General features: G+C 35.6%; 1 protein-coding gene across 3 annotated transcripts in view; it reads right to left on the minus strand.

Moving 5' to 3' along the window:
- Positions 1 to 16084, minus strand: part of SYT1 (synaptotagmin 1) — a 269749-nt gene that overhangs the window by 197933 nt on the left and 55732 nt on the right. The window contains exon 1 of one of the 3 annotated variants that reach the window (XM_085320511.1): positions 13611 to 13626. The exons of the other annotated variants lie outside the window; for them this stretch is intronic. The gene's annotated coding sequence lies outside the window, so the exon portion shown is untranslated. Of the gene's footprint in view, positions 1 to 13610; positions 13627 to 16084 lie in introns of those variants that run through there. 3 annotated transcript variants of the gene reach the window in all.

A 16084-nucleotide genomic window follows, 5' to 3' on the forward strand; every position in this document is an offset into this window, starting at 1 on the left:
AAAAGAAAAGCATTAGGAACTTGCAAGTAAGAGTGACAGGCTCATCTGTTTGTCACTAGAGAAAGGCATGTTATTTGGAAGGAGGTCTCTAGCCAGTTTGTTCTGTCTCAAAGCACTTTTGAGTCCTGGTCAAACCTTCACTTCCCACAAGTAAAGACCATTATAAGCCATCTGGCTTAAAAACAAAGAGGAAAAGATCATTGTAACTAAATAAGATTAAGGTTTACAAATACCACTACAACTTACAAAATGTATGGATGCATGCTCAGATCTCTAATGCTAATTGATATTCAGTCTTCTGATGCATTCCTTTTAGGGATAAAAACTCTTGGGGAATATGAAAGAGCCCTAATGACCAGGTGAAATGCTTATAATGTTGTCCTGTAAGTCCCAACCTCCCCACGTTCACAAACCCCGAAAGAAGACAAGTGCACAAGGCTTCGGTGGCCTCTCCAGCATCCAAGTCAGCCCTGAATGAGGAGAACAAACAACACATTCGAGCTTCATTATGTTTCTTCACTGAATCTTTCCATTAGAATAAAATTTCCTTGTTGACTGATTTTCAAACCCTTCACCCATGTGTACACATATTTTACGATCAGTAAACATTAAAGATTTCAATGGGAGTATTTTGACCAGTTACATTCTTGTGTTTTTACTTTTTGGCAGTATAAAAAAGGTAAGTTTAAGCTTGCCTGATCCATGTAAAAATACAAAAGCTTCACAATATTCAGATGCAATGGATAAGAATTATGTATTTTGTAATTTCACCAATACTAAATATTAATTCAGTGGTGACATAAAAAGAATGATTTTTACTTCATCCATTTTGTTTGGTCTGAGCTATTAAGACAAATCCAGAACTTTTAATTATAAAGTTCTTAATAATATTTATTCCTTTTTAATAGTGATCACTTTTTAAGAGTGATCACTGGAACTAAATTAGGAAAAAAGTCACTCCAAACTTACTTCACAAACACGAAAATACTACAGTACAATAAATGTAACATTCATAGTCATATAATGTCATTCATATAATGAACTGAATTATTCATTATAATACATTATTGAATGGGTGATTATTTCATATTTCTGCACACCTATAAAGGTAATTCTACCAGTGTATCTACTAGGACCTGGGAGTTTCCCAGATCCGGAAATCATATGTTTTGAGCTTTTTTTTTTTCCCCCTATGGAATGAAAAATCTTTAACACAATATTATTTTTTCCTAAAAAATTGCACACTTGCAAAGACTTTTTCTCTTTGGCAAATCATGTTTGTGTTTTGGTTTAATACACCTTCAGCAATTTTGATGGAAGGGGACATTTGAATAAAAGTAGCATAAAATTTCTCATTACACATTTTCTAGGTCAAACTGTTCTCATGAACAGAAAGAAGAAATATTTACACTGTTAACACTAGCACAGTTTTCAGTACTCTGGTTACATTTGACAGCCTGAAATCAATGGAATTAGCTATCCAAGATCCTGCTTTGAAGATGTAAGCTGGACTGAATACTGACTCTAGTTTAATCTTACTGCTGTCTGGATATCAGACAAGTGTTAAACAATACTAACCCTGGTTTAATCTTATTGCTGTCTTGGTATCAAACATAAAGACCATGCTAAGAAGTGCACTTACACAGATGGTGGCTTTTGGTTTGTGCTTCATGTAGTTATTTCCACATTTACCCTAGTGAAGCTCCAAAGGACAAAAAAAAAAAAAAAAAAAAAAAAAAAAAAAAAAATCAATACTAACATTCTAGACCAATTCAAAATTGTTCTCCAGAATATCTTCTTTAGTGTGCTGTTCACATATTCTGAAAGAACATGTGGTAAGCTAATGACAGAGATCATGAGATGTCTGAGAAGTCTTTTTCTTAACTCAGATCCATCTTAGGAAAATGTTTATTAGCTCAGAAAGAACAAAAGAACTCAACCACATGACAAACTCACTAAAGAAGCCACCACTGAGCAGTTCTCCAGCTGGACAATAACAAATGTGCTAAGTCCATGACTCTAAACTGATAGCTCTTGGAACCATTTAGCTCATGTTAAAGAGCTCTTACTTTTCAGAGAACTAATGCTCGTTGTGCACTGAAAATCATACTCCTTTAAACCATCATAAGAAGGACACTCACAAATCACTAAATCTTCTAAAAATATAAGCAAGAGTGCCTAACCCATAAGTGATTAGAAAACAAAGAAAAGCAAAGCTTTTCTTGCTAGACCCAGCCATAATGGTCTGCAGGTGAGTAGACGAAGGGAGGAACGGAGTATGGAGAGTAAAATAAAACAAAAGAATACAATGGCATTCTTTCTTGAAAATACAATTTCATAAGACTAATGGAAACAATAGTGGTTTAGAAAACTTTATGATAATTCTCATGCATATGCAGCCATTTATATATATGTATATATATATATATAAAAACAGACTATGTCCAACGGAAACATGTTACTATTTTGCAAGCCTTGATCACGCCCAAAGAAATTTGAAGCTTCAGTTCGATGTTAATCAGTCAATTTCAGAAATTAGGAAGGTCTTATTAAAATACCAAAAGAAAATATATCTCACCAATAGAAGAAAAACTAACTTCCATTAACAGGAAGTATCTAGAAACCCATGATTTTTAGCTAAAATAAATCAGCAGTCATCCTTAGAGAAAACATTGCCCAGAAATTCTGTATCTTTGGAAGAGGTGCCTTCTGTTTAGGTATACACTGTTTATAAAACTTATGCCATGGCATGGTTCATATGTAATCCTTTTAAACAATTTTGAACCATAAGAAGTTCAAACTACAAAATTAATTATTTCTATTTCACTGTTTTTTTAGAATACACAATGTCTTAAAGAGAATACTCAATTCCTGTCTGAAATATTTTAAATTAATCCTAGAACTAACATACTACCATTGCTATAACTAAAGAAGATTATAGGGTGTATAATCACCCACATATGGTAATAAAATGATAAATCCTAAATAGTTCGACAGGATGTTCTCAAATGCTTGCTACTAAATTTTATTTCTAGCTCATGAAAAAAATCGACTACATATGTCTTTCCTTTGAATTTGATGTTGGTAGGATTAAAATAAAACAGCCTAGGTTATTATCTAGGTTATTAAAAGTTAGTGCAGAGATTTCTCTTACCAAGTTACCAACATACTGCACAGGCTTTAATAAAATCGTATGTTCATAAGCCAGGGCTAGAAGAGACGTTTGCAGCCAGGAGCAGGCAGGAGGTACAGCGAACAAAGTCTTACTTAGAAGACAAGTCCAGCGCAAAGTAGCAGTGAGGCCTGGACTGGTTTGTCCTTCTCCCCAGGGAGTTACCTCACACAAGACCAGACAGATCATATTCACCCCCAAGTTGTTACACAGTCGTTACTGGGATAGTCCCTGCAGGTAGCAATCAATGAAACACAAACGTTTCAATATGGATTGGCAGGTGTTTTTCATCTCAGTCTAAAGTGAACAGAAAAACAGCATGCAGAAAAAATGCCACTATTACTCCTTCTAGATTAGTCAAAATTCAGCTATACCACATATCTGCTCTCATTGCTAAGGTCTATTCCTCACATCATTTATTTGGATTGAAGGAGACTTGTACAAAAAAGTAAAATGTGAGAAGGCAACATCTATTACATTTTAAATTTGCACAACTAGGACATCACAGTTATTACGCTTCTGAAACACTATTTTGATGAATTCCAAAATGAACATTCAACAAAAGAACGCAAAAAAGACCTTTCTATGTAAATAGAAGAAAGTTATATTAAAAAAAAACATTATTAAAGCATCAGCTTGTTGAAAAACAACGCTATAAAAGCATACTGTGGCATTTCCACATGATTGCTGTGTAGAATATGTTACGTAATGGAGTTTGATTTCTATTTGCATTGAGGGCAGAGACAACAAATGCTGTTTATATTTCCTTGTAACTATAGATAACAAAGAGTTCAGTGCTTCATAAAAACAAACATTTACAGGTCTGAAAGTYTTCATTCAAGAAATAATTGAGCAAAAAATCTCACTTATAATCTAACAGCTGCTAAATGCCTAACTTTTGGCCTTCTTTACTACTTCTAAAAAACATTTGTGACTGCTGTATATTATCATAGATGTATTGAGGCTTATTTGATTCAACAATACTACTTGGGAAAGATGCCACTTTTTTAAAAAAGTGAYTTATTAATATGAAATGAGAAAATCGAGTAGGTGGAAGAATATTTTACAGATTCATGTAAATCGCCCTGACGGATTATAAATGAGATGTGTTCATATGTGTACGTAAATATAAAATATAAAATATAAAAATAATTTAACTGAGAGTCTGCTGTACGCAGCAAACTGTGGCCTTGGGAAAGAACCATGTCAAATGCCATTTGATGCTGCTCAGCCAGGCACATATAAAGGCACATTGCACCAATAATATTTGACAACACTGGCTGTGCTTTTTCTGCTTCAGTGGTTAGCTTGTCCAAATTCCAGACAAAGCAACACACAAATAGTTTATAAGGAGCTACACTGTCAGCATCATGCTCTCAAAGCAATGACCAGTCTGGTTTCCAAATAAGCATACTTCATATTCCAGGTTTGAACTGATGAAATAACAAGAGGAGGAAGAGAAATCCACTGCCCTTAGGTCATCAAAAAGTCATCTTTTGAAAATGAAATTACCAGCAGTCAGCTTGACATTCAACTTTGATGTGCAATAAGCACTTATTTTTTTTCAACAGTGTTTCCAAGGCACTTATTTTTTCCCAAACAACTATTAAGTATAGCTCCTGCATCTGGACAGAGATTTGAATAAAAATGTCTCATATTTCACATYGAAAAGCAGATATATCTAAAAATACCAATACTGTAAGCTGCATAGGGAAAAACTACTGAGTTATGTATCAACATAATAAGACAGCTTTAAAGATGAATAATTTTATTCTACGCTGTGATTTACACACATTATGGGAGTGATCCGCAATGAAGTCAGGAAAGGATGGTACCCTTCCACRACTTCCATAGCCTCAGCTTGGTTTATATTCTCAACAGAAAGTTCTCAGGCTACAGCAAGAGCACAGATGGGTTCACACGCTTCCCATTTGCTTCCCTCCAATCCTGGGGTTGGTGGAGGAGCATGGAGACACTGGAAATTTGACCAGGGCTTTGACTCAGAGCCGAAGGCCAGATGCACTATCTGTCCACAGGCCAAACCCTTCAACCCGAGCTGTATAACCTCAGTTAGGCTGGCCAAGAAGATCATTCAGCAGGAGACCAGAGCCCTCCACTCTCGACTAAGCTCTCTCTGAACTAGCAGGTCAGCGTAGAGCCACGCAGCTCTTGTATTCCTTTGAGAAACTTTGAACTTTAAAAAGTTATTTTGCCTCTGTCACTGTGCGGGAGTAACAGTAGTATGTAAACCCTCCTACAGCACCTCAGAGCAAACTGGACACGGGCCTGAGCTGCCCTCGGTACTGATGATTTTCATTGAGAAGCTTTACACAGCTTCAGGCTTACCTCTGCAGCTGTTGCCCTAGGAAAGCCTCCACATCAGCAATTCTGCCTTGAGCTCTGCAGACGTACTGACAGTGAGTCCCAGGCATGGCACAGGGGCACCCTAGGTGGAGCTTTAACGAGGCCAGTTTTAAACAGCAGCCAAGTTCCAGGAATTCACCAGCAATCCACCTGTAGCTCTTCATGTCCCTGACATCAGAAATCAAGGGGAGGGCTTATCTGACTAAGCATTCAACTGGAGAAGAAAAAGATTTAAAAGCCAGCATCTGGTGTGAACAGCTCCACACAGCACCCATAATTTATTACTGCAAACGTTCGTGCAAGGTTTGCARGTCTCACTCTTTGGAAAGTATAACCCATCTGCAAATAACATCTAAGTGAATCATGCTTCATTCCTGTTCTCTGTGGCCCTTTCTTCCATTAGCGGTTTCTAGTGGCCACCAAAAGGGTGAGSGGAGGCAGAGAAAAAAGGCTAGAGCAGAACAAACCTTTTCTCTSAGCATTATAGTGACAGATCATTACACAGCTTCTTTCCAACGTTTCCGTTTCCGTTCCACCCCTCTTGGGAATCCTGTTCTGTTCCTCAGAACAGAACTCCTCCTGTTTGGAGTTCACCTTTCAACTCCAAAGAAGAAAGATAGCTCCCAAACCCAAAGAGTCTGTAGGAAACCTCTCTTCTTGTACTAGATCTGGTTAATATATGTAGAATCAAATACTGCCCAGTTGGATTTCATTAACCTTTGTGCTGTTTGTCAAATTTCACATTTGATTTCCCTGTTGTTTCCTGCTCATCCATTTTCTTTCCTTCACACATGGCAAGCATTGGCGCTCTACCCTCTTTTGGAAGCTGTCCCTTTATCCAGGCTGTTATTCAAAGCAAAAGATAAGCTCCTAGTGGAACCAACAGGAAGTTTTATTTTCTTTCCTTCTCTGTTGTACTAAATGCAATGTCTTCAAACCTGCTGCTTAATAACTGATACTTAAAACTATGTGCATTACGCTACTGCACTGTTTCTTTTTGAATTGTTTCCAGGAATTTAATAGCAAAACAGTATCACATGTTTAATGCTACTGCAAATCACTAGAGTGTAATATTCAATCATATCATCATTTTCATGCAAGTAAAGCTTTTATTCCAGCAAGGGAATCGTGCACAGGAAGCAGGGCTACAGAAATTTGGGCCTAACTTCTTCCTCTCAGTTCTAACCTCCTAACCATGATCACAAGCAGTCTGAATGGCACACTTTATTTCTGTTGTGCAGCTTTCCCTACTGCAATGGCATGAAAAACTATGTGGGAGAAGGGAGGAAGAGCAAAGGAGCAGGATGAGATGAGATGCTGTACCCAGAAGGAGAAATTATGTGTTATTTRGGGGGAAGTAGGAAAAGATACCTAACCTCTGCCCAAGCGATTTCTGCTCTCCATTTTGGCTAATATTAAACTTAAAACTCTCTCTAACTTAAAATTGTATCCTGAGTGACAGTGCAGCATCTCTCTGTCTGCTAGCTGAGGACAGTTCTCCCTCCCAGCTCCACTGTCACCTACGGCAAAGGGGATGTAGCGCTTAAATGAAGAGATGAAGTGAAAATCAAAGTGCCGCACTGATTAAGTGTTTGGAGTCTTAGAAATACGTGGAGCTATTCATTTTCCTTAGTTAGAGATAACGGAAGATCAGCATGCCAAATTGCTAAAACTGACTTGTAGACTTTCATTTTTAAATCGATACTTCTAACAAGTCAAACAGCTCACAACAATTTTTTTCCCCAAGAATTAGAGCACAAATTAGAGCTGGAGGGGCTAACGCAAAGAGCAAAATCTCGACAGCTGTTTCAAGGCTGATACTGAGCCTCTTAACTTCGAACCATCCACTGCTCTGTAACACTTCAATCAGCTGTTTTGTCACCTCCTACTATTCTAAGTCCAGCTTTTGTACTGCTTTAAGGATTTAAGTCAGTAAGTTCTAAAAATAATTTTTTGCTAAGTCAATCCTGAGGTCATTTCTAATTAGATTAACTTGTACATGGTCTTTGACATTATCTTGTCCAAGCTTTAAACACAATTGCCACTGTGGCATGACATATTTTAAGTTGTTTTCTAATTAATACTGTTTTTATTTTTGAAAATTCAGAACTGAAAATAGCTTGATACTATGATAGATTCACAATGTCCAGTTTTTATATATAAAGACACCATTAACAGAGACTCCTTAAAACATAAAATAATTAATTACACTGTAAAATCATAACTTTTACCTTCCAGTATACAAAGAAGAAAAACTCACAGATATGGACTCCAACACTTTTGCTTTAACATGAAAGATATTAACAGAAACATGCCCTAGAATATGGTACATGTATGTAAGATGTAAACCAAGTGTTTATGTGCGTAAGGAGACAATATAGAGTCCTTTACAACATACTTCAACAGAATGGTGCATTTTGCAAAAGGAGATTTGGAAAATAACAAGGAAAAAAGTATGTCCTTGTTTTGGCTAGAGAAAGTTGTTAGGTTAGATCTTTTATCTATCATTTAAAAAAGTATTTCCTAAATTCAGCCTAATCAAGAGACTCATCAGACAGTACTGTGATCCATATTTCCTAAATGTTCACTCGCTCTCTTCTTTTCCTCCAATACTCCTCTATGTTCAATGAAAGTTATTTTCTGTTGAGCCAATATTGGATCAGAAGTGTTAAATATTAGTTTGGTTGGTAAGAATTTTTTCAGCTCCAGATTGGATGATATTGGCAGAGTTCTGTGAAAAAACTTGCACATCACCCTAGCAAAGTGTTCCAACTTAACTGATAACACTAAGCTATCAGTTTCAGCTCATTAAATTCACTCCTCTCTTTTACAATTAAAAAATTATAAGTGTAAAAATAGGAGCATTTGAGTAGCTCATCTATCAGTATATTAAATGCATCTTTGCATTCATTTGCAATTCTATATTTGACCTTGATATTTTCCAAGGTTCTGACAATCAAAACAGCAAAACAGTTTGTTGTAAACATGTACTAACCAGATTTATTCCAGAGAAAGGAAGACAGCACAATATTAAGTGAGATTTGAAAACAGGCTTAAGTTCTTCAATAGAAGTAAACTGTCACTTAATGAAAGTCTATCAGATACTTCATTTATCCTTTCATGGTAGTCATTTAAATCTCAGCACAATACAGTAGTATTAGATCCTGTAATTGAATTTTTTCTTGCTTTGTCCTCCAACTTAATGAGTATGGTTTATATACTGATTTTTATAAAGAAGYAGATTTAGAAGTTTACTTCAAAAGATGTTTATCTCCAACTCAGAGCTTTTGAATTTTATCATATGGAGAGATGTAGAAGAAACTATTTTAAATACTTTGTGATAAACAACACCTCAGGCCTATTCTTAAGAGCTGTCAGTACTTCTGATTATGAGGCTCTGTTTATTCTGCCAAATCTGTTTTGACTGAAATACCCACATTGTATATCTTCCTCAAATTGATTAAAAATAAAATACTAGGGAAAAAAAAAGATCTTTTGGGGGGTGTGTAGGGGGGAATCTTTCCCAGAGAAGTTTTACTTCCCCACCTGTTTCTAGTCTGCCAGAAGGTTCACCCTGGCACCAGAAATGTGTCAACTTCTGTGAAGTGACTAAATTTGGCTATTCGATGAGTCTTCCAAAAAAAACCCAAACAAACAAAATCCCTCCAGTTCATCTATGTGCAGTAGAGACTCGAGATCAGCAACTACATCCGTATGACCAAATCTCCATCTGCAGTGAACTTGCTTTAGCTAAGAACGCAAGGACTGAAGACATCTCCTGTACAGAAGGAGAAAACAAGAGTATCTCCATGGTGCTACATACAGGAACCTAGAATAAAAGGACCATTTTTTCCACATGAAGCCCTACTGGCAACTAGATGGTATGAAAAAGCACACAAGATAAAAGACTTGAATGGGTTTGAATCTCTAAGAAAGGAATAGCTGAAGGCAAGAATCCTATTCTACAGGGATGCCTGGTGGGAGGTCAGAGGTACATATGTTCTGAGACTGACACCAGAAAAGAGACTGGACAGGCAGGAGGGATGGAAACTGGAGCGAATGCCAAGGAACTTGGCTTGTCCGACAGCCAGGGAGCAATCGCGAACTAGGGAAGGGAGGGAAGGCACAGAGACCCAGACAGAAGCCCAGGGGGAGAAATGGGTGGGTAAAGAGGCTGGAAAAGAGCACACAAGGATGTGGCAAAGCAGGATGAATTGCTTAGGGAAGACTGTATGTGATCCAGAGAAAAGGATTAGTGGTAGTGGAAATGGGAGCAGAGAGCAACACCACATAGAAGTGCTCCTCCTCCAATATCTGTCTTTGAACTCAAAGTTTCCCAACAAATAGCTGTGAAACATGTTAACAAAGTGTCTGGCCTCCTTCTAATTGCAAGTCCCTCCAACTGAGGGTTTGAATGCAGTATATGCTACGAAAAATGAAGCATTCTGCAAAAATCAACATGGTAAAAATCTTGTATTCACCAGACACAAAAAACARACAGACACTTTTGTGCCTAATGTCATCATGCCCCATTTATAAAATGGAACTAACAACTCTTCCCCTTTTTATGTGGTTGCTACAAAGTTTATTAGCATCTGTGCACTATAGCATTATACCTGCTACACAGTATTGTTATAATAAGTATCACAGATAAACCCACAGGAAAAACAATCTGTCTTCAGAGAAAATTTGAATAACACATGGTAAATATCCCACTAAAAAARAGGATAAAACAAACATGAACTTTCTCCATTTTGCTTATATTCTAGAATGCTTTGCCTCATTCAGTTTAGTATATGATCATACAATTAAAGTTGCATATGCTCAAGCCAACGGAAAGGCTTATTTATTTCTAGCAATTCCTAGCTTTTAAATGCTTCAGTTAAAAACTGCACTGTTTTTAGTCTACATATGTGTTATATGCATATATGATGATACTGCATTGTGATGAGATTAAATGAATTCTATGAAAAATATATGAAAAATTTGTTAGATGCTTTTTCCTGATAAATTATTTGCAATTCAGACTTTAGCTTTTGGTCATTAAATATTGAAGAACTGCTTCTTCTTTTAGTATCCTGATTATTGCATAGTTATAGCTCATTATTTTGGAGTTTTAATGCCAAAATTTTTGAAAGCAAAAAAGTAGTACTGTCATGGACTTAAACCTATACATATTAAGAAACATAAATGTACATACACATGCATACTTTCATATGCACCTACAAAACTTTCATAAACAAAAGTACATTAACTCTTTCTTCTTCAGCCACAATTTTATATGAATATTTCCCACTATTACACAATGTTCACTTTCACAATAACAAAATCCAAAGTTACTCCTTTTCCAAGAGTATTTCTAAACATTGAATCTTTTTGCACARAATTGAAAATGTGAGGGCATAAAACTGTGTTTTGGCATCTATGTTAAAGTCCTCAGAGCCCATTATTGAGAATGCTCATTGGATATGCAAAGAGTAATGAAACATAAAATAATGAAAATGTTGTTTATAATGACTAGGGTAAGAGTCTGAATGATCTATAGAACTTTACTTGCTACCACAGTCTGTATGGCATGTTAGACCCATGTCTCCTGTTTCTAATGTCATTGCAGAATTCAGAATGAATATTAAAATATACTGCATCAGGAAGAATACTWAAAATCTGTTTCTTACCTGTACTGGTGTTATTTTCATATTCATTATATATTCACTAACTTTCCATTCTGCTTTGTTTTTATTCACAYATGAAGAATAACACTAACTCACAGTGAAATAGGTTACGACAGCACAGAATTCAATTGCCTTATTTTTAGGCAATACTGAAAACCATATATTCAGATTATTTTGAAGACTGTTCCATGTGTTTTCTCAATGGCAACAGGTGTTGTATCAGATTATTATTTCATTTATTCAGATATAGGAATATTAAGCTGAAGGCTAGGTTTTCCAAGTCCAAAAATGTACTGATTTGTAATCCATTAGCTCATTTTAAACATGCAATTTGTGCAAGTGTAATTTTGGTCCAAACAACTCTAAATTGAAACATGGACATTTAATCAAACAGCTCTAAAAGAATATTGTGTTTTTTTCTTGAGTCTTTTGAAACTGAATTGGCGCAAGTCTACAAATTCTGAATTCCTTAACYGATGCATCACAGTGGAGGTTGAAAAAGATTTGTTTCCAGATTGCTTGACTTTTCCTATTGCATGCAAACAAACAACACTTATGCTGCATTTACAAACTTAAGGGAGACCTTAGCTACTCTTATTTCCAAGGTAGAAAGAGGAAAAAATTRCTGATAGAATGGATTACAAGAAGAATTTACAGTGGAGCGATTGGTTGGTTGAACAACGCCTGTGCTTCACACATTCAGCGGCCTTTACAAGGGAACTGGGGTGGCAAGCCAATTTTCATTTCAGCCTTCAAACTGACAAGCAGCAGTCAATCAATGCACTGAGGATTTTGAAGTATGGTTCTGTTGCCTACTGCGGTGTACCATGTAATTTCATTTTGTTTATCTAAATAGGTTTTGGTTCTTTCAGCCTTACAGACATGAAGATTTTTCTGAGTCAGCTCTGTGGAGGTCTGTAAGCTAATTCTTACGCTCAGGAAAATGTAAGCTCTTTTTCACCCATTCTTCTACAACATTTGTAGGGGCAAAAYGGGTAGGGTCATGTTTTAGCCCAAATGTGACCGAAGAAGGGGAAGTAGCAATAAGAAACTGCAAAGAAAAACAGGACAGAAAGAGAAAATACTGAGAATACAAGTATAGTAAAAGTACAAAGAAGACCAACACAAAAAATGGTAGAACATAAAGTGAATACTTGAAAGGGGATAAAAAAAAATTACTCARTGGAAATTTAGTAAGGAGGAGTGGAATAATGTAGAAAAACATAGAATAGGAAAAGTAAAATGTAATTTTTGAGAGGAAGCTGCCTTTCCCAGCTTTTTAATTTAAGGTTTACTCATAAGCTAGCTAGTTTTACAAACACATGAGAAGACTGATGGCTTTTGACAGAAAAAAGATGACACATTCCCCTCCAGAACTGACCCTACATAGACATGTGGTCATTCTTATTATCTCTTACTTGAAAGACTAACATGATAGCAAAGCTTTCCCTCTGCTAGAAATTCCCATTCAGATTCCATAGTATGACTAAAATCAAGACATGTTTTACATCTGTTTCTGCAGTGTTTTGGAACTGAAGCTTTCCAGACTGATAAAGGATCTACTGGTGATAAGGAATTTTAATTTTTATTGACTGGCAGTTTCAAATTTATTTTTCATAATATAAGCCAGATGTTGCGCTGTCATAAGACAGCAGCTCTCAAAAGCTGCAAGGGGACTGTCTTTCTGAGGATAAGTTTTTGTGCGTTGTAGCTAGCGAACAGAAAAGAAAAAAACAGCAGTATTTGCRAAATTATACTGACCTTCATAAAGCTCTCCCCAAATATGTACCTTTAAAAATAAAAATATAATTCTTGACACTTTTAGTTTGGGAAAATTTCTGAGTTTTGTCTCCAAATCTGTTTYTACTTTTTATATCACTTTCTGTATTTTGTATATAAATTCAGATCAAAATTTGACATGACAGATCATCTATTTCATTATTGTTATTTCATGCAGTATTAACTAAGTCAACTGTATTTCCAGATCAGGATGATTTTTATTTGTACATGACATGAGCACAGTGGGTGAACAAGAGACAATAATTAAAAATTGAATCAGGCAGGTCCTGACTGTGTATGAGGAAAAATATTTTCACAAGGGGATAATGAAAGAGTAATACAGGTTGCCCAGACAGACTGCTGAACTTCCATCCCYGGAGGTTTTAAGACTTAACCAACACAGCTCTGAGTAACCTAGTCCAAATTCAGTGCTGACCTTGCTTTGCACAGGAAGTTGGGCGAGGAGACATCCCAAAATCCCATCCAACCTCCATGATTCTATTAGTCTACATTCTCCAAGCTCACTTGAGACTCTTGGAGTCAACCAGTCTGCCATGTCGTATACTGAGAATATCGTCTGGTCATTGATGATTACCACATTCCTTTTTAGATATCTGTCTTACCAGCTCTCTGAAGAAAGGGGTGTATGAGCCGTATACTCGTCAGTGTTTCAATAACCACTTAATAGTCACATCACCTTGTGGGATGGAGTGTTTTCTGTGTACCAGAATCACCAGGTCTATCACTGTAAGAAATTTTAGGGTAAAATGATACGTTTCCTTAACATAATAATGGAAGAAAGTTACAAAACAGAAAAAGAGATGCATTACTTTGATTACACTTAATAAAGAGCCTTCTTTGACAATGTATTTCCATCTTTCCTCTTAACTAGCTTGAGTTTCTCCTCTCAGTCGAGAGGAAGTTTCTCTTGCTTCCTTTGCAACATACACATACATGCTGCTGTCAGCTCCCCTCTTTGGAATATGGAAAACCTTCCAAATCATCTTACATGCCACCTGAAGTTAGCATGTCATACCTACTTCACCATGCATACAGGATGCTGCTTTCTTGACACCTACAACTAGCACTGAAACTTCACATTCTACTGTAGTTAGTAAATCATTACTTTCCTTCCCTATTCCTTAAGGTACTTTTATTCATGTACCTATGCTGTATTTTATCTAGAACATCACTGGATTCAGTCACTTTTCTGGATATAAATTTCCACGAACACAATGGTAAAAACGCTCCACACCCACAATATTAAATTCACAATCCCTTTACTAATATTGTAATTATTTTTCTTTTTGAGTAAGATATAAATATGGAACATTACGCCTCACTAGGCAAAATGAGGAATAAGTATTGTGACTAAGTAATATTTTCTTATCCATTAGTTTTATGGTGACTTATCATGAAAACATCATCACATCTCATAGTAATGAGAAAGTCTGATGCTAAGATTTTCAATAAGAAAATTAAAAAAATCAAACACAGTACCAAGTAAAGATTTACTGTATTCTAGATCTATGTGTTATATCGGAATAAATAACCTAATTCTAAACTGAATTATTATTATAATGTAAAAATAAAAATTAGATAAAATGATTAAGTAGACTACTTTATCACAGGTATTAATTATGAAAATAATGATTTATTATCTCAAATACTCAAATGTCTTGACAAAAGAAAAAGACAAGAATGACAAACAGGAAACTTGTAGGGCTAATATCTTGTTAACTTTCTATTTCTGCCAAATTACAAAATTAATACTGCAAACATGAAAAAACACATTTCTAAATGAAAAAATCACTTGAATATGATTCCACATTTTTTCTCTGAAATACTATTTGAAAATCACAGCTCAGATGTGTCAAAATCTTTTCAAAACAGATATTCAGAATTGTGAAAAACTTCTATCTGTTGTGCTTTTCAACAGAAGGAACATTGCAGTTCCAGGGCAGTGTAGGGCAGCTTCACAAACATAAGAGCATCAGAGTTGCATATAAATTAGAAGAACTTGGGCAATTGAATCTAATCTGTTTATTTTTCACATCATGCTAATACGTTATTACAAATGTAATAATCATATTATTACTATTATTAACAAGATGAACTTACATTTGTTGTTAATAGTCTCTTACAACCAACCTTCATGGCAGGCTATATTTTCATCATCTTGGTTTCCATGATCTGAGTGATTTTAATAAAATTAAGTAGATAATAAAAAAGGCTCTGAGAGCAAAATTCTTAAATGAATAATAGATGCTATTTAGGAAAACAAAAACTGTTTCTCTAAAGGCATTCATTGCTTACAGTAAAACTTTAGGAGGTAAGAATAAACTATGCTAGTGAACTGATAAGATTATTCAAATGAAACAGAATTATCTAACTTGGAAATCTAATCTTAGTGAAGCCAATAAGTACAGTATGCATAAGCATAAAATATCTAGACTACCTCAAATTTTGAAGATCAAGTATGATTTACTTCTTACATAGCCTAATGGTAATTAACTGCTGGACACTTATCTGCCCAGAAATAAGACTGTAAAAAGTTTTGTATTTTAACTGCATAATTATCTGCAAGTTACCATGGTAACTGGCATTAACCACAACATCCTTTACAGTGAAGCTTTCAATTATACATATAAACTTCATCTCTTCTCCCCAAGCCCTTTCTTTCGTCCCCAAGCTTTGACATAAAATATTAATTTAGATATAAAGAGTGAATTTAACTTTTACTGTAGAACAGAAAATAACAGTGCAGGCAATAAGAATTGATCTTTTTCACAGCTGCCTGTTACCCCCACTGAAATTGGGATAATTACATGCACTCTAGAAAACAGCTCTACTATACAGTAACCTTTCATACGGGGCTATTACATATTATTCCCAATTCTATTAAAGACCATTATTCACTCCCTTTTATAGCCTGAAGTTTCAACAGACTATGAACACATCCTGCAAAAAACAGACTTTTAAGAACATAGTTGTAGATTAAAACATGCCTTTTTAGGTATCACCTGCAGAAAACTACAGAGAGACAGAATGTAACCATTTTGTATGGAGGGCTTTTCTTTTCTTTCTTTCTTTCTTT

Source organism: Rhea americana, unplaced genomic scaffold, assembly GCF_003343005.1.
Source record: "Rhea americana isolate MKP2758 unplaced genomic scaffold, rheAme1 scaffold_64, whole genome shotgun sequence".
Taxonomy (NCBI): Eukaryota; Metazoa; Chordata; class Aves; order Rheiformes; family Rheidae; genus Rhea; species Rhea americana.